The sequence below is a fragment of the Leuresthes tenuis genome, unplaced genomic scaffold (assembly GCF_036924035.1).
Source record: "Leuresthes tenuis unplaced genomic scaffold, fLeuTen1.0.hap1 SCAF_21, whole genome shotgun sequence".
In the NCBI taxonomy this organism is placed as follows: Eukaryota; Metazoa; Chordata; class Actinopteri; order Atheriniformes; family Atherinopsidae; genus Leuresthes; species Leuresthes tenuis.
Window position 1 is genome coordinate 1,888,751 of NW_027325375.1, and position 21,836 is coordinate 1,910,586.

General features: G+C 42.8%; 1 pseudogene; it reads left to right on the forward strand.

Moving 5' to 3' along the window:
- The first annotated feature begins 14,631 nt into the window (after positions 1-14,631).
- LOC140280302 (uncharacterized) overlaps positions 14,632-21,836 on the forward strand; it is a 40,776-nt pseudogene continuing 33,571 nt past the window's right edge.

Below are 21,836 nucleotides of genomic sequence, written 5' to 3' on the forward strand. Positions count from 1 at the left end.
GGCGCTCTGCCTGAGTTTGGAGAAGTTCTGGAAGAGAATAAAGTGATTGAGACTGAGCAAAACTCGTCAGCAAGTAAGTGTTATTTTTTAATTTCTGCTTCTGCATGTTAACTTATTTAGGAGCTTCATGTCATGATTCAAAATGTCTAAATTGCAAGGTGAAAATGTCAAATTTTACCAAATTAGAAGCTGGAAAGCTGTTGTTATTTTGGTATGTGACTATAACTCTGACTTTAAAATAATTAGACAGTTTAGGGAGATGTAGCGCCGCTGCTTCTGTTTTAAACCTCTAAAACCTAATTAACTTTTGAACCATTTATCATAGCTAGGAGCTGTGAATTGTATCTGAATCGAGGGTCATTGAACAGTGCAGCCTCTGCCAGTAAACTCTGTTAGCACTTTTGGCACTTAAGCCTTTTTCACATAGTACGCGGTGAGCGCAGGCTGCGCACAGTTTGTGTTGCGCAGCTTCAGCACTCTGTGACGAAATGAAAAACTGAAATGATGGTAGAGCTGTGTCTGGCCAATAAAATGGCTACTGACTGCATTGAAAATGAAGAATTTGTCATTTATAAACATAACTAACACATTGCCTGATGGCAATTCTTTTAATAAAACAGACCAGATTCAATAAATGAAAGCATGCAGATTGCAGTGTGTAGATTGTATTTATTCATGATGACAAGGTTCAGATTTATTTTAACCATTTATATATTAACACATATGGGTGCTTTTTTTTAACAATGTAGTATTGATCACTTGACTTGATGTATTTAGCAGAAAGATAAGTGTATAACTTACTATAAGTGACTAGTTACTTGTGATTGTAATTCTTTGCTGAAACTTTTTCAGACAATAATATTAAAATATTTATTTTTTGTTGTTAGGTTAAAGACATGATGACTCCGATGTCAACACAAGTAAGTAACCATACAAAATCTCTCCACTGTACATATTCAAACTTACTAGAATGGTAAAGGGAGTGTTTTTTAGTTCATTTTTGTGTTAAGCCATACAGGAAAAAAGCCTCTTACTAGTTCCGAAGCTTTCATGGGTTTTTTCATTTTGATTTTGGATTATTTATTGCATTACTATTATTATTTGTAACTAAAGTTACCCTGTAAAGACGGACTACTGAATGGATGAATCTCCTTATTCAACATGATAATATTTAATCTTTGTGAGAACTAACAGTGTCATTAGCTGCAACCATTTAAAAGACATGTAAAAGAAATAATTTAGAATGTGAGTATTTAATGATATGTTTTTTGTAACAGAACAAAATGTGTATATATTGACTTTGAGGCAAGGGAACCAAAAATCAAAAATGCCAAGTAGGGTTATGAGACTTGTTAATTAACTCCATGTCTTAACTGGAACAGGTTGAAGAAGTCTAATTTAGACTGACTGAATGACTTATTTAGACTGCTCAATGCGGGCTCATCTGCTTCTTAATATTTACCGAGTGCACTGGTTAGTTGAGATTAAAATCAGTTTACTTTACCAGGACAATCCACTCAGCATCAGTATTGCTCTTAATGCATGTATTTAAGAAAAACTGATTAAAAATGCATGAGGGTGGCTACACTATGGGTGATTGTAACATTTATTAAAATAAAACTTTCCAATTTTATATTAGTGAGTGAAAACTGCAAGATTTAGAACTCATCGTGTATGGATCAACTTTTTCTCTGATGTAAATGCATTTTGCTTACAGTTGGGCAGTCGTTGTGAGGAGTCGGAGAGTGAGTACCCTGAATCTGAATTATCCAGCCATTCAGGATCAGACGAAGAGTTCAGCCCACCTCAGACTGAATCATCATGTAGGGATGAGGATGTGAATGTCATGGATGTGTCCATTGATGAAGGTCCAGATACAGATTCAAAAGAAGACGAAGATCAACAAGCGGGCAAGTGCAAAACTAAAGACTAAAGAAAAGAAAACAGAATAGAGAAAAGATCAAGAAAGATGAAGTAAAAAGTGTGACTGTAAAAACCTGCTCAAAAAGGGAGGATGGCAAACGATCATGGGACAAAAAGCACTACTGTCTCTACTGTGGAAAACCTCTCTCAAAGATGGCGAGGCATCTGGAGAGGAAACACATTGAGATCAAGGATGTAGCCTATGCCTTCAGCTTCCCGGTAAAATCAAAAGAAAGAGGTTCTTCTGGATCAACTACGTAACAAAGGGGATTTCAAACACAACACAAAAGTCCTGGAAAAGGGGAGGGGACAACTCGTGACGTGCAAGCAGCCCTCTTATTCAATTCAATTCAATTCAATTTTATTTATATAGCGCCAGATTACAATTGTCATCTCAAGGCACTTAAGTAATATAGTCCAATTCAAGCCAATTGGAATTCAATTCATTGTAATCATAATCCAATTAATTCATATAGAGCTAATTCAAAAAATTAATATCCTAGCTAAGGAAACCAACAGATTGCACCGAAATGTGTCTTCAGTCCAATCTCCCGTCCTGAGCCTGAGGGACTGTGGAAAGGAACGACTCCCTTTTAACAGGAAGAAACCTCTGGCAGAACCAGAACCAGGAAGAAACCTCTGGCAGAACCAGAACCAGGAAGGGTGTCCATCCGCCTCGACCAGCTGGGGTTTGAGAAGACAGAAAAGAGGGGGGAAAAACACCATAACGCCATTCAAAGGATACCTGTTGGAACAGGGAAACATAGGTTAATAACCACAATAATGTCACATGGACATAAAATCAATTTTGAAATTAAACAAATTTTAAATTATATTATTATTATGTTAAATTATAACACCCGCGTTGAGGATTATTTGCCTTGCACATATTGTTATGGGATGTTTGTCAAAAAGGAATTGTGGAAACATCAGTCTGCATGCGGAAGCAAAAAATATTGCACAACAGATGATGAACAGAATAGAAGAAGAAGAGTACAAAGTCGAGCTGCACGCCTTCTTCCAATCGTTGCTTCTTCCACTGGATGTCAGACCATCATCAATAACATGCGGCAAGATGATGTAGCTTTTCACATAAGGACAGATACTTTGATTTGCAGGTACGGTGAAGCACTTTTTGCAAAACATGGACGTGTGAAGTCAAAACACCAGTATATTTCACAGAGAATGAGGGAGCTTGGCCGTTTCGTGTTGGAGGCTAAAGACCTTGACAAAACTGTAAAGTGCCTGGAAGACTTGTTCTCCATCAAGGTATCAGTTTGTAGTCAGTGTGGCGAAGAAGGTTACTGAGTTTAGTCCTGGCAAAAATGAGTATGGGAAGCCATCTACTGCTGTCAAAATCGGATTCTGTCTCAAGGGAGTGGTGGAGGTCCTCATTGGACAAGCACTTATGAATGATGATGAGCTGTGTGAGAGGAAGGCAAAGAAATTCCTGGAACTTTTAGAAAAAAACTGGAAAAATCATGTGTCTGTCAGTGCTCATCAGACATTGCAAGAAAAGCGATGGAACAAGCAAGACGACATCCCCCTTACCAAAGATGTGATCACTCTGAGGGATCATCTGAGGATGGTAGAAGACAAAGCAAAGGAGGAACTAACAAAGGAGCTAACTTTAACAGCCTACAAGACATTGAATGAGACGGTCCTAGCACAGGTTATAATCTTCAACAAACGGCGTGAGGGGGAAGCATCGCGCTTGTCTCTTGACATCTACAAGACAGCAAGCACAAACCCCATTAACAAAGACATTTATGAAACCTTGTCTCCACTCGAGAAAGAGCTCAGCAAACTTCTGACGCGAATTGAGGTCAGAGGAAAAAGAGACAGGAAGGTCCCGGTTTTCTTTACGGAGAGAATGAAAGAGTCCATTGACTTGTTAATTAAAAGGAGGGATGAAGCTGGCGTACCCCCAGAAAACATTTATCTCTTTGCAAGACCAGGTGCAATGACAAACATACGTGGCTGTGACTGCCTGCGGAAATATGCTGAGGAGAGCAAAGCCGACAACCCTGAGCTACTGAGATCGACCAAGTTAAGGAAACAGGTCGCCACTCTGTGTCGACTTCAAGATTTATGGGACATGATATCAGAGTTCATCGGGACTTTTACCGGCAGACTGACAAAACATTTCAAATCGCCAAGATCAGCAAACTTCTTTTTGCAATGGAGCAGGCCACAGGGACCTTAAAGGGAAAGAACCTAAACACCATCAACCTTTCTGTTAGTGGTATGTATGCATTACAGCTGACAGTTTTGTCCTGTCCCTTATTGATCCAATTTATTCAACTATAGTCTTTTTGGTTCTGCTTAGCACTTACTTTTACTATAATTATCTTTCATAGGTGAAATTCCAACATCAACTTCTGACATTGGCCCACAGAAGAAAAGGATCCCAGACAGAGAGGAAGATGATGTTATGTGTCTAAGGATTCAGTTCATTTTAAACTTGTGTGTTAGAGGTGCACATAATTTAATCTGCAGTTTTGATTTAATTGAATTGTCTTTCCTGTTGTGATGGAGGTAGGAAAGGGAGAGGGACAGGAAAGAGAGAGGTAGGAAGGTAAGAGAGGGGAAGGAGGGAGGAAGAGAAGAAGGAAAGAGAGGGAGGGAGGGAGGAAAGGGAGAAGGGAAGAGAGGGAGGGAGGAAGGGAAGAAGGAAAGAGAGGGGTAGGAAGGTAAGAGAGGGGAAGGAGGGAGGAAGAGAAGAAGGAAAGAGAGGGAGGGAGGGAGAAGGGAAGAGAGGGAGGGAGGGAGAAGGGAAGAGAGGGAGGGAGGGATGAAGGAAAGAGATAGGTAGGAAGGTAAGAGAGGGGAAGGAGGGAGGAAGGGAAGAAGGAAAGAGGGAGGGAGGGATGAAGGAAAGAGACGTAGGAAGGTAAGAGAGGGATGGGAGGGAGGAAAGGGAGAAGGGAAGAGAGGGAGGGAGGGGAAGGAGGGAGGGAGGGATGAAGGAAAGAGATAGGTAGGAAGGTAAGAGAGGGGAAGGAGGGAGGAAGGGAAGAAGGAAAGAGGGAGGGAGGGATGAAGGAAAGAGACGTAGGAAGGTAAGAGAGGGATGGGAGGGAGGAAAGGGAGAAGGGAAGAGAGGGAGGGAGGGATGAAGGAAAGAGAGAGGGGCAGGAGGTAGGAGAAGGGAAGGAAGTAAGGAAGGAAGGTAAGAGAGAGGGGAAGGAGGGAGGAAGGGAAGAAGGAAAGAGAGGGAGGGAGGGAGGGATGAAGGAAAGAGAGACGTAGGAAGGTAAGAGAGGGATGGGAGGGAGGAAAGGGAGAAGGGAAGAGAGGGAGGGAGGGGAAGGAGGGAGGGAGGGATGAAGGAAAGAGAGAGGGGCAGGAGGTAGGAGAGGGATGGGAGGGAGGAAGGTAAGAGAGAGGGGAAGGAGGGAGGAAGGGAAGAAGGAAAGAGAGGGAGGAAGGGAAGAAGGAAAGAGAGGGAGGGAGGGATGAAGGAAAGAGAGAGGAAGGAAGGTAAGAGAGGGGAAGGAGGGAGGAAGGAAAGAGAGAGGTAGGAAGGTAAGAGAGGGGAAGGAGGGAGGAAGGGAAGAAGGAAAGAGAGGGAGGAAGAGAAGAAGGAAAGAGAGGGAGGGAGGGATGAAGGAAAGAGAGAGGTAGGAAGGTAAGAGAGGGATGGGAGGGAGGAAAGGGAGAAGGGAAGGAAGGGAGGGAGGAAGGGAAGAAGGAAAGAGAGGGAGGGAGGAAAGGGAGAAGGGAAGGAAAGTAAGAGGGGAAGGAGGGAGGAAGGGAAGAAGGAAAGAGAGGGAGGAAAGGGAGAAGGGAAGGAAAGTAAGAGGGGAAGGAGGGAGGAAGGGAAGAGAGGGAGGGAGGGAGGAAAGGGAGAAGGGAAGGAAAGTAAGAGAGGGGAAGGAGGGAGGAAGGGAAGAAGGAAAGAGAGGGAGGGAGGAAGGGAAGAAGGAAAGAGGGAGGGAGGGAGGAAAGGGAGAAGGGAAGGAAAGTAAGAGGGGAAGGAGGGAGGAAGGGAAGAAGGAAAGAGAGGGAGGGAGGGATGAAAGGGAGAAGGGAAGAGAGGGAGGGAGGGAGGGAGGAAAGGGAGAAGGGAAGAGAGGGAGGGAGGAAGGGAAGAAGGAAAGAGGGAGGGAGGAAAGGGAGAAAGGAAGGAAAGTAAGAGGGGAAGGAGGGAGGAAGGGAAGAAGGAAAGAGAGGGAGGGAGGGAGGAAAGGGAGAAGGGAAGGAAAGAGAGAGGTAGGAAGGTAAGAGAGGGGAAGGAGGGAGGAAGAGAAGAAGGAAAGAGAGGGAGGGAGGGAGGAAAGGGAGAAGGGAAGGAAAGTAAGAGGGGAAGGAGGGAGGAAGGGAAGAAGGAAAGAGAGGGAGGGAGGGAGGAAAGGGAGAAGGGAAGGAAAGAGAGAGGAAGGAGGGAGGAAGAGAAGAAGGAAAGAGAGGGAGGGAGGGATGAAGGAAAGAGAGGTAGGAAGGTAAGAGAGGGATGGGAGGGAGGAAGGGGAGAAGGGAAGAGAGGGAGGGAGGAAGGGAAGAAGGAAAGAGAGGGAGGAAGGTAAGAGAGGGATGGGAGGGAGGAAGGGGAGAAGGGAAGAGAGGGAGGGAGGAAGGGAAGAAGGAAAGAGAGGGAGGGAGGGAGGAAAGGGAGAAGGGAAGGAAAGTAAGAGGGGAAGGAGGGAGGAAGGGAAGAGAGGGAGGGAGGGATGAAGGAAAGAGAGAGGGGCAGGAGGTAGGAGAGGGATGGGAGGGAGGAAAGGGAGAAGGGAAGGAAGGAAGGAAGGAAGGTAAGAGAGAGGGGAAGGAGGGAGGAAGGGAAGAAGGAAAGGGAGGGAGGGAGGGAGGAAAGATAGGAAAGGAGGAGCAGTCAAAACTGACAGAACATAAGGTTAACATTTGCTGGTTCCTGCATCTCAAATGTGAGGATGCCTTTCTCCGATTTATACAATTTAAAAAGTAAACATTTTTGTGATAAGCATTTTCACTACTTTGAGTCATTTTATTAAGATCTTTTTATTTTGTCCTTATTGATTGTGATGCGTTGAAGAAAGCTTGTTATGCTCAGAGTATTGAGCAGCGCAGTAATATTTAGAAGTGTCATCAGGCTGAAATGTCAGCCAATCAGAATAGAGTATTTCCCCCAGATCATGGTGTAAATTATTGTAATGTTCAGAGACTTTGAAATCTGAACTCTAACTTTCAAGTTTGACTGTTTGTCTGTTTCTGCTGTAGATGAGAGTTTAGGATCGAGCCCAGATACAAGGCCCTCCCAGAAGAAAAGAAAAAAAACCAGGACTGTGAAAACCAGCGGTAAGTTCTTTAAAACGCAAAGCTGATGCTGACATCTTTGCACACATTCATTATATATGAATAATTGTGTCCTTCTCTGCAGATAGTTCTTTCTTCTTGCACTTTCTTTACAGATGGAATTTCTGACCTGTTGAGCAAAATCAGCCGTGAACCACAAGCTGAGGACGGGAAGTCTGACACAGATGGTGAGATTAATTATGTTTATCAAAATACAACCTTTTTCTACACTTTTATTAGACAAGAGATGTAGAAGGAACGTAGTCTGGCATCATCTAGTGTTAACAGTAACCTGTTGAGTTGTGTAAGTCATATGTTTTTATTTATTTTATTCTCCTAATAGTTGCCTGTTTGTGTTGTAGATCAGGCTCCAGTAACAACTGTGCCCAAGTCCAAGGAAATAATGAGTAGGTTCTTTAAAACTAGGCAGGAGAAGCATACAGTTTTTCTTTCCCGTCAAGGGATTTTCTATGGAGTTTTTCTCAGTCGATGTAGGGCAGAGGATGTTGTCATGATGCTGTATAAAACACTTTGAGATGAACTGCTTCTAAAAATGGAAAAACTCTGAATGAAGTGAAAATGATTGATGTCTGCATTGTTTTCTGTCATTTGTCACCTCTAGCAAAGGCGAGGAGAGGATGGTCTGAGGCTGAGAGAGGCTGAGAGAAGCGTGCATAAAATGCATAAACAAAGAGAAAATTCTGGGCGAGAGATCCTGGAAGGATGTTAAAAACTTAGTGTACAACAGAATTGTAACGATGAACAGGAGGTCTGCTTCACGCACTCTTAATTTTTGAATATTGTTTACATAGTTTGTAATGATGGTTGGGACTTTAGTGTTCTTTAGTCAACACATCATGACATAGTTGGATGCTGTTGTTGTTTTAGCAGCTTAAAGATGTCATGTAATGTTCAAAAATTCATGTGACACATGTTTTAGTCACTTAATTATTATTGTAGGCCATTGTTTCCAGTTCTTGGGTACCACTGCCTTGCATGTTTTCCATGTTTCCCTCCTCCAGCACACCTGATTCAGACGAATGGGTCAGGTCTTTAAGCTCTGCAGAAGGCTGAGGACGACCCATTCATTTGAATCAGGTGTGCTGGAGCAGGGAAACATGGAAAACATGCAGGGAGGTGTGCTTTGAGGACCAGGATTGGAAAACACTGTTACAGGCTACTCTCTGCATTTAATGTTTCATTGTTGAAATATTCATATATTACAGAAGACAACCCAAAAACAAAGTCTTTTCATCAATTAATTTGATTTCAATCGAGAACAGGATAAAAAGACTTAGAATTTAAAAGTTAAAATGACCTGAAATAAATATAATTGGACACTGGAATTGACATCTGCTGCTTTATTTATAAATCCAGAATCAAACTGCACAGTGAACTGCCCAGGCCTAGGTTGCTCAGTTTCTTTACCAGTTTACAGGGAATGATAATGTTGAAGGCAAAGCTACAATCCACAAACAGCATGTGTGTTTTAATTGTCCAGGTGTGGGGGGGCTGTATACATATGAACTAAGCATAGTTATTATGTGATTCTGTGCAGTAGACTGACACCTGTCAATCAACATTATTTTGTAAGTATTACACTTGTTTATGAGCCTCAATATAATATATCACTTTTCAAAGACTTAAAGTGATATATTATTACATAATTGGTCCATGTTAAAATATAAATGGTGGCAAAGGGTGACTGTTGAACAAAAAAAGGAAAGATAAGTTAAATAGTCTGGCTGCAAACAAATCCAATATGGCGCCTGTGGAAAAAGTCCACACTTCAATAGTAAACTGGGTTTTAATGCTGATATTGTACCCTTTGGTTTTTAAATAATCTGAGGTGGCAAAGGGAAACAGGGGGTCATCTAGTGGGGAAAAGCAGTAAGTACTTCTCTGTAAGTGTAGCAGAAAGGGTGATCCTAAAGTGTGTGTGTGTGTGTGGTTCTCATGCTGTTAACATTCGTTTGCTTTATCAGGAAAAACTGTTGGATTGTGTTCTGAATTCTTGGAAGCACATCTGCATCTGAGTGTGATGGCAGACTTTTTCTCACTGTCAGTTCATATCAGTCAGTTATCTCTCTGTTGACTCTTTCATTATCAGACTGATGAACATTAGAGCCAAAATCCTGCAGTAAGAGGAGTAATGTTGGTGAGAACATCAGTATTACTGTATGTGAGGAGTTGTAGTTACTGACCGTGACCACTGGAGGGCAGTGATGATCGTAGTTTCTCTGTTACAGTCCACATGATGACAATGACGGCAGCAAGCAGCAGGGAGTCACAATGCAACAGTTAAAGTGGTTTATACAAAACATGTTAGAATAACCAATAAGAATAAATAATGACAGAACAGCTGAATATATATATTAAAAATATAGAACTTTATCTTCAGACTGTCCCAAGATTTAAAAGTTGTATAAATATGGCAGTGCAATAAAACTACCTATTAACTGTGGCGTCATTAGGCTGAAGCCCCCCTAAAATATTATTTTTTTGATAAAATAAATTATAATCATATTTTTTTTAATACAAAAAATGCCGACATATTCAATATAAAGTGGCCAGAATATGAGTTTGAATAAATAAAAATTGAAAAAAAAATGAAATCAAAGTGCTGTTGGAAAGAGCTTTTTCACATTAAAACGAGTGAATTTAACTGAGAAAATAAAGAAGCTGAAGAACCTTTAATCAGTTCATATCAGTCAGTTATCTCTCTGCTGACTCTCTCATTATCAAACTGATGAACATTAGAGCCAAAATCCTGCAGTAAGAGGAGTAATGTTGGTGAGAACATCAGTATTACTGTATGTGAGGAGTTGTAGTTACTGACCGTGACCACTGGAGGGCAGTGATGATCGTAGTTTCTCTGTTACAGTCCACATGATGACAATGACGGCAGCAAGCAGCAGGGGAGTCACAATGCAACAGTTAAAGTAGTTTATACAAAACATGTTAGAATAACCAATAAGAATAAATAATGACAGAAAAGCTTAAAATATATATTAAAAATATAGAACTTTATCTACAGAGTGTCCGAAGATTTAAAAGTTGTATAAATATGGCAATGCCATAAAACTGACATAGTTATTAACAGTGTATTAACAATATAAACAGATGTGGACTGCAGTGGTGAGTTCACCTGTTGCAGAGGTGAGCTGTTGAACAGAGAGATGGTGAATGTTAGGAATGTTTCCCTGAAACGTTCACTGTAGAAGCAGAACTGAATCAGTCTGTTGGAGAGTGACCTCCGCTGTGTCTGTAGAGTTTCATGGAGAGGATGAGATGGATGTGATCTCCTGTCCCTCACCAACTCAAACATCTCCCAGTTCTGGCCCATGATTTTTCCAGCCTCAGTCCATATTCTGATCAGAGTGGCTGAGTGGAGGTAGGACTGTGGCTCTGTATGCAGCTTTAACATTTGCACACAGAAGGTCCAGTGTTGTATTTTCTCTTGTGGTGCAGTTAACAAACTGATGAAAAGTGGGAAGAGTAGAGTCCAAACTGGCGTGGTTGAAATCTCCAGTAATAACTGATGGCCTCCGGGTGTCCAGACTGCAGCTGAGCGATGTTACTGCTCCGTCAGCTGATGGTGGAACATGAACACCAACAAGTACAGCAGAGAAGAACTCTCTCTGCAAACAGGACGGACGCAAACTCCTGCCTAAAGATGTTCCTTAACCTTAACATGCTTGGGATTACACCATCTTTCATTCATGAACACAGCAATCCCTCCACCTTTCCACTCACCGCTCCTCCAAACGTCTGCTTGCACCGTCCTGAAGCCGGTTTGGTGAAACAGGGTCTGTGAGGTCCACCTGCAGCCATGTCTTTGGAAAGCGCTCACGGTCCTCCCTCTGAGTCTCTATCAGTGCCCACAACTCGTCAATCTTAACTGACAAAGACCTCACATTTCCCATGATGGCTGAGGGAACTCAGGATTTAAATCTCCTTCAACTTTTGCTCCAGCTCTGCATCCACGGCGTCTGATGCCCTCTGGAATCACCGGAAGACATTTAAAGACAATTAAAAAGACACTAAAGTGCATGAAGAACACCTCGAAGTAACAGAAACTCTGCTGCAACAGGCTGCCAGTCTTAAGGCGCCATCTTCACCATGAAAGAATGGATGATCAGCTGTGTCAGAGGCAGCAGTGAGATCCAACACCATTAAAACTGAAGGTTGCTGTTAATCCCAGTTAGAATAATTCATTGCTTTGAGTTGAGCTCTTTCTGTTCAGTGACTCTAAACCTGATTAGATAGTATATGTTCAGTTCATGGTTTCATGTGGTTATCAACAGTCATTATTACAACTTTAATAACTACACTGAAGTATTTAAGTGTTTAAAAACACATAATTTAATCTGTTCATGTAACTGACATCATGAGGTTCATCTTTTCACCACCAGAGGGAGATAAATCCAGATCAATGAAGAGTCCACTTTGTTCATCAGAGCTTCAACAGCCAAACAGTGAAACATGGAAACAGAAACAGAGTGTTTGTTTGTTGCCTCTGAGCATCATGAGAAGGGTTAATGTCTTCAGGCGTCAGCATCTGACTTTAACCGAGTCTGACCGGTCCGACGACATATTTTCACGCTGAAGAGATGAAGGTGTGGCTGTCTGAAAGATCTCATAGTTGGATAAACAATGTTTAGACTTTACAAAATCATTCTGTAACTTCAGTTATTCTGTAATTTTCCTCTATTTCCGGTTAAATGAAACTAGCTGCTGAATTCCAGCTCAAACTAACCTATAAGGCAGATTAGCTGAAAGCTCTCAGCATTACATCACTGCCTTGTGCACACATCTGGTGCATCTGTAGCAGCACTAAAACTACAGAGCTCCTGCACAGAACAGATCCCAGTTCAAAGCCTGGTTTTAATGTTTCTGATGGCGATTCTGGAGAATCTCAGAGAACATTCAGAGAGAACGGCTGAATAAATGTTTTCAGATCAGAGTTTGATGTTCAGGAACTTGGAGGCGTGTTTTAACATGAACTCCACTGGTCAGACAGGTTCTATCTGTCCCGCCTCCATCACAGGTGGACTCTGCTCTGACTGGTTCCAGGAAGCAGCTCACCTGTGTCTCAGTCTGTCGAGTGGAGAGTCTTCTTCTTCTGCAGCTCTGAACAATCTGTGAGTTTCCTGTTTGTTTCTGCTCTGTAATGTTGGAGAACATGTTCGCTTCTTATTTCAGAACAAACTTTGATCACTTTGTGTTTGAAGACAAATCTACATGATGATCAGATTATTAATTAACTGGATTCAATCAAAATGATGATCAGCTGATGTTTCTGTTTGTTTTCTTCACAAATAAACTGCTTCATGCTTTTATTTTACTTAAGTTAAATAAAATAAATCTCAAACACCCCTGAGGTGGATCGTACCATTTTCTAACAGGTTTGGTGATTATTATCTTAAAGGAATGTAGAGATGATGATGAAATATAGACAGTATAGTAATATATAGAATATAGTCAGACACATAAGCAGTGCAGAAGGTGCAAGGATGCAGTAAAGTGACGGTACGATGGTAGAAGTTAAAGTGATGGTGCAGAATTCAGCAGGGTCACAGCCTCAGGAAAGAAGCTCTTCCTAAGAATCCTTCATCATGAGGTGTGTGCTGGGCTGTAGCTCCATGCCTCCATCTAGTGGACAGGTAGTGTAAGAGCAGCTGATGGCAGCTTCCTCTGCCTCAACACTCCTGTCTGACTGCATTCAGCTGACACTGACACTGAAACAGAGAATCAGAGCCAATCAGTGGAGGAGCAGCTGATCTGTTTATAGGACAGATGATGGAAAAGAGGATTTGAGTTGATGTGCAGATGAATGATCTGTGTTTCCTCTGCAGATGAAGGTAGAAAGTGTGTGTGAGCTGATGGGAATTCAGCAGCATGGATCCATCTGACAGAAAGTAAGTCTTCAGTGTTCAAACCAAGCTGACTAACAGTTAAGATGATGAATAGTTCTCAGATAAAATAGTTGATATCTGCTTAATTTATTAATATTCATCATGTCCAGCTGTACATAACATGTAATGTAAACATGGGGCATAAAATCTGTAATACAAATTAAAATTAAATTAAAACAAAGTGTTTTCAGATTTTATTTAATCTCAATTAAATATCTTAAAAGATTAAAACATTTTTACTTTTTAATCCAGAATTTTACTGACCATGTAAATTTAAACCAAACGTTTATTTTTATTTTTTTACAATCAAGGTTAAAATCAGATCGGATTAGTCCGTTGAATCGGAGACGCACACTTCAACATGAACCTGAACCTGAACCCAGCTGTGTGTCCATGAAGAGTGATGATTCAATGGGTCGTCTTATTGACTTTAAATCAGACCAACGTTCACAGTCTCTGAGGTGAGCTGAGTGTAAATGGTGTAACACTGTAAAATGTACCAGAGTCAGTTTGAACAGTTCTTATTCCAACTTGTGTTTAATGTGAGCTCTTATTCACATCATTTCATGTTCACATGTGAAACTGTCAGAGTGGAAAGAATGGATGTTAAAATAAGTCTTTTTCAGTGAGTAAAATATTAATAATGATATTTATTATATCTGAGCTGTTTCTACAATAAATGTTCTGAACAATGTCAGCTGCTTTACAAACAGTCTAACATGAACAAAGTCACATGGATCAATCATAACTTTGATGGTAAATGTCCCTCAATTCCCTCGGCTCACAGTCAACACTGTGTATGGTGGGGACGGAGCTTTGCTGACCTCAAAGGGACGTTGTGAGTCGGTGGAGGGAGTACCTCGAGGACCTCCTCAATTCTACCGACACACGCTCGGCGAGTCGGAGAGCTCGGACACGGGGCCTCCCATTTCTGGGGCTGAGGTTGCCGAGGTGGTCAAAAAGCTCCTCGACGGGCCCCAGCGGTGGATGAGGTTCGTCCTGAGTTTCTCAGGGCTCTGGATGTTGTAGGGCTGTCTTGGCTGACACGCCTCTGCAGCATGGACTGGCAGATCGGGTGGTGGTCCCCCTCTTTAAAAAGGGGGACCGAAGGGTGTGTTCCAACTACAGGGGGATCACACTCCTCAGCCTCCCTGGTAAGGTCTATTCGGGGGTACTGGAGAGGAGGATCTGTCGGATAATCGAGCCTCGGATTCAGGAGGTGCAGTGAGGTTTTCATCCTGGCCGTGGAACAGTGGACCAGCTCTATACCCTCGGCAGGATCCTGGAGGGTGCATGGGAGTTCGATGTGTTTTGTGGACTTGGCGAAAGCGTTCGACCGTGTCCCTCGGGGAGTCCTGTGGGGGGTGCTCTGGGAATATGGAGTGCCGGACCCCTTGATAGGGTCCGTTCAGTCTCTGTATGACCGGTGTCAGAGTTTGGTCCGCATTACCGGACATTACATTACTGCTGATGTGCAGCTTCAGAGTTAATCAGCTGCTTTATGGCTGCGTTCACTGTTCACATCCACACATCCCTTCATGGACCTTTACCTTGTGTTTGTCTCTGTGTGGACAGACACAATGTGAGCTCATTCTTCATGATTCCTCCACAGAGTGGACCAGCAAAGCTCAGAGGTTCCCAGTGGTCAGTCTGCCCAGCAGCATCAGACACAGCTGGACTCCATATTTATGGTCTGTACATGTACAACAGCTACTTTTCCATCTATTGTGTTCACAGTCATCTCCAGGCTGCACTTTGTAGACCAGCGGATTGTCAGTGTGTCCAACATGGATCTGATGTTTGGCTCCATGATTTCAGTCTGATTGGCTCATTCATATAGTATTCTGTTCCAGCTGCTGGAGGACAACATGCTCACTTTTGTGAAGGAGGAGCTGAAGAAGATCCAGAAGGTTCTGAGTCCAGATTACCCAGAATGCTTAGAGAGTCAGAGGGAGGGTGAGGATGAAGAGCAGAGGAGCAGCAGAGAGGCATTAGTGAAGATCACAGTTCACTTCCTGAGGAGAATGAAGCAGGAGGAGCTGGCTGAGCGTCTGCAGAGCAGTAAGAGGATTTCTCTAAAGATTTAACCTGCTGGATAAATGACACATTTACTGATGTCTCAGCTCACAGAACAACACATGTTCAAATACTCATTCTTTACAGGGTTGAAATGTCTGTTTACTGATGTTATTTCTTGTCTTCATTCAGAACTTTCTCCAGTTTATAAACTTAAATCTGCTCTGAAGAAGAAGTTCCAGTGTGTGTTTGAGGGGATTCCTAAAGCAGGAAACCCAACCCTTCTGAATCAGATCTACACAGAGCTCTACATCACAGAGGGAGGGACTGGAGAGGTCAATGATGAACATGAGGTCAGACAGATTGAAGCAGCATCCAGGAAAGCAGGCAGAGCAGAAACATTCATCAGACAAGAAGACATCTTTAAACTCCCACCTGGAAGAGATGAACCAATCAGAGCAGTGATGACAAAGGGAGTGGCTGGCATTGGGAAAACAGTCTTAACACAGAAGTTCACTCTGGACTGGGCTGAAGGCAAAGCCAACCAGGACATCCAGTTCATGTTTCCATTCACTTTCAGAGAGCTGAATGTGCTGAAAGAGAAAAAGTTCAGCTTGGTGGAACTTGTTCATCACTTCTTTACTGAAACCAAAGAAGCAGGAATCTGCAGCTTTGAACAGTTCCAGGTTGTGTTCATCTTTGACGGTCTGGATGAGTGTCGACTTCCTCTGGACTTCCACAGCAAGGAGCCCCTGACTGATGCTACAGAGTCCACCTCAGTGGATGTGCTGCTGACAAACCTCATCAGGGGGAACCTGCTTCCCTCTGCTCGCCTCTGGATAACCACACGGCCTGCAGCAGCCAATCAGATCCCTCCTGGCTGTGTTGGCATGGTGACAGAGGTCAGAGGGTTCACTGACCCACAGAAGGAGGAGTACTTCAGGAGGAGATTCAGAGATGAGGAGCAGGCCAGCAGCATCATCTCCCACATCCAGACATCACGAAGCCTCCACATCATGTGCCACATCCCAGTCTTCTGCTGGATCACTGCTACAGTTCTGGAGGATGTGTTGGAAACCAGAGAGGGAGGAGAGCTGCCCAAGACCCTGACTGAGATGTACATCCACTTCCTGGTGGTTCAGGCCAAAGTGAAGAAGGTCAAGTATGATGGAGGAGCTGAGACAGATCCACACTGGAGTCCAGAGAGCAGGAAGATGATTGAGTCTCTGGGAAAACTGGCTTTTGAGCAGCTGCAGAAAGGAAACCTGATCTTCTATGAATCAGACCTGACAGAGTGTGGCATCGATATCTCAGCAGCCTCAGTGTACTCAGGAGTGTTCACACAGATCTTTAAAGAGGAGAGAGGGCTGTACCAGGAGAAGGTGTTCTGCTTCGTTCATCTGAGTGTTCAGGAGTTTCTGGCTGCTCTTCATGTCCATCTGACCTTCATCAACTCTGGAGTCAACCTGATGGAAGAACAACAAACAAACTCTGTGTGGTTAAAAATATTTAACAAACCTAATCTAAAATATCTCCATCAGAGTTCTGTGGACAAGGCCTTACAGAGTCCAAATGGACACCTGGACCTGTTCCTCCGCTTCCTCCTGGGTCTTTCCCTGCAGACCAATCAGAGGCTCCTACGAGGCCTGCTGACACAGACAGAAAGTAGCTCACAGACCAATCAGGAAACAGTTGATTACATCAAGGAGAAGATCAGTGAGGATCTGTCTGCAGAGAGAAGCATCAATCTGTTCCACTGTCTGAATGAACTGAATGATCGTTCTCTGGTGGAGGAGATCCAACAGGCCCTGAGTTCAGGACGTCTCTCCACAGATAAACTGTCTCCTGCTCAGTGGTCAGCTCTGGTCTTCATCTTACTGTCATCAGGAAAACATCTGGATGTGTTTGACCTGAAGAAATACTCTGCTTCAGAGGAGGCTCTTCTGAGGCTGCTGTCAGTGGTCAAAGCCTCCAACAAAGCTGTGTAAGTACAGAGATAAATATGTTTTAAATACTGTGTTTACTTGTTAAAAGGAGAGAAAATAAGTTATTTCTCAGATAATTTCAGTTTGTAGATAACACAGATTCACAGCAAACAGTTACATCAGATCAGTTCACATAAAGAGGAAAGAAACCCGCTGCAAGAATGTGGCAACACTTTATAATATATAATTATTATATACATCCTTATTCATTAATTTAACCATCTTTAATGTGAATAATTACTAATGACTGTTTATCGGAGAGAAAGTCACAGATTTATCTCATTATTCCCTCCTCAGACTGAGTGGCTGTAACCTCTCAGAGAGAAGCTGGGCAGCTCTGTCCTCAGCTCTCAGCTCCCAGTCCTCCAGCCTGACAGAACTGGACCTGAGTAACAACAACCTGCAGGATTCAGGGGTGAAGCAGCTGTCTGTTGGACTGCAGAGTCCAAACTGTAACCTGGAAGCTCTCAGGTCAGGATTAATTCAGCTGTTCAACTGCTAATCATTTTAATTCTGCTTTACAGAATACTACTACTGTTGGTGTCTTTTCTCTCAGAATCTGCCATTTGTGTTGTTTTCTGCAGCCTGTCAGGCTGTCTGATCACAGAGGAAGGCTGTGCTTCTCTGATCTCAGCTCTGACCTCCAACCCCTCCCATCTGAGAGAGCTGGACCTGAGCTACAACCATCCAGGAGACTCAGGAGTGAAGCAGCTATCAGCTGGACTGGAGGATCCACAGTGGAGGCTGGACACTCTCAGGTAAGGAGAGGTCTGCTGCAGCATCACACAATGTTCTTCAGACCGTGCGTACAGATGTTTTCAGTGTAATTTAAGTCTGATCCGAAGTGGAGATGAAACTTCTGAAACATCCCATACCGTCCACGTACTTTCACAACTTATTTCCATAGCTTCAGACACAGTCCGCTCCTTTTCCTTTCACCGGCTCATGAGCTGGTTAGAAGTGATGAGGAGCAGCGAGGGAGGAGCAAACCTCTGTCAGGAGGAGGAGGAAATATCTGCCAGTATTAGCCGGTGTCCCCTTAAAACAGCGTGGATCTGTCAGAATGATAGAGGTTTATCAGGTCATTTCTGAGATAAATGGGCCACAAAGAAAACATACATACCAGCAATCATCTGCTGGTTAATGCACAGCCTGTAAGGAAACATATTCAGCAGATTCAGAGACTTTATTCATCCAGTTAAAGGGATATTTCTATGTTTTTCAAGTGGGGCTGTGTGAAGGACTCATGAGCAGTCAGCATCTTCCTCAGTGTAGAACAATGTGTGTGTGAGAGCCATGTAATGTCCATGTATGCATGCTGAAAGAGACGGTGCTGCTCTGACCCTCCTCCTCCTTTCAGGGTGGAGCCTGCTGGAGAACGATGGCTGACACCAGGTCCGAGGAAGTGTAAGTGTGTTCTTCATCTGATTCGTGACATCCAGCCATCTTCACACTGTCACATCACTCACTGATCAAAATGAACAGATGATAGATCAATAACTGCAGCTGGATTGTGTTTGTTCTCTCCATCAGATTCCTGTCGACTCACCATCGACACAAACACAGTGAACAGAAACCTGAAACTGTCTGACAACAACAGGAAGGTGACACGTGTGGAGGACGTTCAGTCATATCCTGATCATCCAGACAGATTTGATGGCTGGTCTCAGCTGCTGTGTAGAAATGTTCTGACTGGTCGCTGTTACTGGGAGGTCGAGTGGAGAGGAAGAGTTTATATATCAGTGAGTTACAGAAGAATCAGCAGGAGAGGAGGAGGCAGAGACTGTGTGTTTGGAGAGAATGATCAGTCCTGGTGTCTGATCTGCTCTGATAGTTTTGGTTACTCTGTGTGGCACAATAGCAGAGAAACACGCATCCCCTCCTCCTCCTCCTCCTCTGTCTCTAACAGAGCAGCAGTGTATGTGGACTGTCCTGCTGGCACTCTGTCCTTCTACAGAGTCTCCTCTGACACACTGATCCACCTCCACACCTTCAACACCACATTCACTGAAGAACCTCTGCTTCCTGGGTTTGGAGTCTGGTTTCGTGGTTCCTCAGCATCTCTGTGTTGAGCATAAAGAGTTTCCTCCTGTCAGAGAATCACTGTTGAACAGATGGTTCAGTCTGTACATGTCTGACTCTTTCACTAAGAAACACCTTTTCAGATTCATGGATTCAGTCAGTTTCTGGTTGAAACTCTTCTGAATGATTCCTTGGAAACTTCTTCCTCTTCCAGTCCTTTAAAGATGGAAGCTGCCATTCTTCCAGGATGTTGTTTTTCTGTGTTTCCAGTCAAAGCTTCACACTGAATATCAGTACGTTGTGTTTCTCTGCAGCTCACTTCAGCTGAGACCATTCAGTTGCTGTCAGCTGCAGTTAGTTTGCTGCACATGTGACAAACTGTGACATCAGAGAGGAATCACTGAGCTGCAATCAGCCAAGATGAATTTCCAACCTGCTGACAGATCTTCACTGATTCTGCTGAAATGAGCAGAAGTTTGCTGAGCAGCCAGGGTTCATCCTGATGATGTGCAGTTATAGACTGAATTATTGATTTCTGATCGCAGACATTTGATATTTTACATCTTTTTACATCATTATTTTTAACATTCAATCTCACATTGTTTGACTTTGTATTTCAAATGTTGAATTTTTAAAATCATCCAAAAGTATTTTCAAAAATCATTTTGATATTTTCTTTTCCATAAAATTTTTATTTAGTATCTGAACATTTAGACTTTTCAATGATTTTAGACTTTTTGATCAAATGTTTAATTATTTATCTAAAAACTTCACTTTATTGATGAAAATGTTTCATTTTTAGAAACTGTATCTCAGATGTTTTATCTTATATTTTTATTTTTTTATGGGTTGTTTATCATTTTTACTAGATATTTGATATATTCAGTAGGTAAATAAAAAAAAATAATAATACATTTTATTTATAGAGCGCTTTTAAAAGAGTACACAAAGACGCTTTACACACAAATGTTAAAATCAGGTTAAAAGACAATAGCAGGTCAGTGAGGTAGGAGGGAGCCTGGTTATGGAGGGCTTTGTGGGTGAGGAGAAGGCCTTTGAATTGGATGCGTTGTGGGACAGGGAGCCAGTGGAGGTTTTGAAGGACGGGGGTGATGTGGTCATGGGTGCAGAGTTCTGGATGGACTGAAGTTTATTGAGGACTTTGGATGATGTACCATAAAGGATGCTATTGCAGTAGTCGAGTCTGGAAGTGATGAGTGTTTCAGCAGCTGAGAAGGTGAGTGAAGGGTGTGCTATGTTTTTGAGATGGAAGAAGGCAGATTTAGTGATGTGGTTGATGTGTTGCTTAAAGGAAAAGGTTGCTATCAAAGGTGATTCTGAGGTTGCGGATGTGTGGGGAGGGGGACAGGGTGGAGTTATCAATGGAGAGGGAGAAGTTGTCAGTGGTTCTGGTGAGTGATTTGGGACAGATGATGATCATGTTGGATTTTTTAGTTCAGCTGGAGACTGTTGGTGTGCGTCCATGATCTGAGATCAGTGAGGCAGATGGAGAAAGTGGACTGAGTTGCAGCGCTGATGGACTTGGTGGGAATGTAAAGAGGAGGATGGAGTGGTTGATGGTGTCGAAGGCTGCGGTGAGGTCGAGGAGAATGAGGATGGTGAGATGTCCAGAGTCTGAGGAGAGGAGAAGGTTGTTGGTGATTTTGAGGAGGGCTGTTTCTGTGCTATGTTGTGAGATCGTTGGAGATGAGATGGGTCTTGAGTTTAGAACTACTACAACTACTTGTTCCAGTATTTTTGACAGAAAGGGGAGATTGGAGATGGGCCGGAAGTTGTTCATGTCATCAGGGTTGAGGCCAGGTTTTTGAGTGTTGGAGTAATGGCAGCCAGTTTGAGTGAGTGACGGAACCAGAAGTGAGGGAGGAGTTGATGATTTGTGTGATGAGGGGGGAGATGGCTGGAAGACAATCCTTGACCAAACTGGATGGGATGGGACCTAAGACACAAGTGGAGGTTCTCATATAAATGTTTTTAAAACCCTACTCACAACCCTACTCTGCAAACTTGAAAGAACTGCAAATATGGTGCTAATTTGTATCAGATACATAGCACGGCACAAGGTAATTGTAGTTTCTTTTAAAAGGGGTCTTTTATAATTATATTCTTATAATTTGGAGTTGTAACTACTAAATTGAGAGTACAAGGAGAGATTTACAGGGGTGAAAAATACATTCATGTGATCAGATTTTAAACATGCAGTTGTGTGTATAGACACATAGCTGAAGTCAAGAGCTCTCTATAACAGTTGGTCCCATATCTGTAGCCTCTTCTGTTAATGATTAACAAGCCTTCTATATTGCACTGAAGTCAGGGTTCAGAGGTCAATATTTCAAGGCAGGACTCATTTATAATCTTCACACTGACAAAAATGTCTTTCATTTTGTCCTAATTTCTCAGATTCTCAGAACATGCAGACTCCACTCAGAAAAGCCCCAGCCGGGAGTTGTAGTGGCAATCCAAAACAAAAAAAAAAAGGCCATTTGAGGGAATTTGAAGTCCTTGTCTACGTGTTGTGGTGACAAAAAAAATCACATCTTCCATAAAGTATGCTTTTAACGTTTTATTTATGCAGATACTGATAGAAATGGTTGACAACAGCCTCCTGAACCTACATATTTTGGGGGCCAAATTGTGACAATACTACGTTTTTCCTTGTGGACCAACGCAGCTATTACAA